The sequence below is a fragment of the Chaetodon auriga genome, chromosome 13 (assembly GCF_051107435.1).
Source record: "Chaetodon auriga isolate fChaAug3 chromosome 13, fChaAug3.hap1, whole genome shotgun sequence".
NCBI lineage: Eukaryota > Metazoa > Chordata > Actinopteri > Chaetodontiformes > Chaetodontidae > Chaetodon > Chaetodon auriga.
Genome location: NC_135086.1, coordinates 729,386 through 730,000, shown reverse-complemented (window position 1 = coordinate 730,000; position 615 = coordinate 729,386).

The following is a 615-nucleotide window of genomic DNA, read 5'->3' as shown; positions in this document are numbered from 1 at the left end:
ACCAATAACAAAGGTTTGGCGTTAGCGGCTGTAAACACGACATCGTGGATTCTTTTGACTTATGCTACTGATGCTTCTGTTGAGTAAACGCTTCAGTTTGCTGTGGAGTAATTATTCTGGACTGTTTCACAATCAATGATTTCACCAGTGTTTACAGAGACTACTAGTATTACTGTTGTGTAACTTCCGTCCCCTCTGAGAAACGTGTGACTGGGTCAGGCTTCGTTTATGAATGAAGGACAGGTGTGGACATCACACAGGACTCAGGTCACTCTGTCCTTCGTCCTCTGACTGATTATTAAACCACTGAGGAGAAGACACATTATGATTATTTAAGACACTTCATGAAATCTTGTGCTGCTCAGCGATCGAGAGCAGACAGGTGTGTCAGCGTTTGGATCGCAGCACGCTCAGCTCTGAAAACCTGATCCTGGGTCTGTTTTTATTTTCATTTCGTTCAGACTGTTGATTTATTTGAGTGAATTTTGACGTTCGGGACAAACAGGTTTGAAGCGTCGGAGAAAACGTGTGATGTGAGTCTGAAGTGAGCGAGATGAAAGAGAAGAGAGATGAAAAGAGATAGAAGACAGAGATAAAGAGAAGAAGAAGTGACTG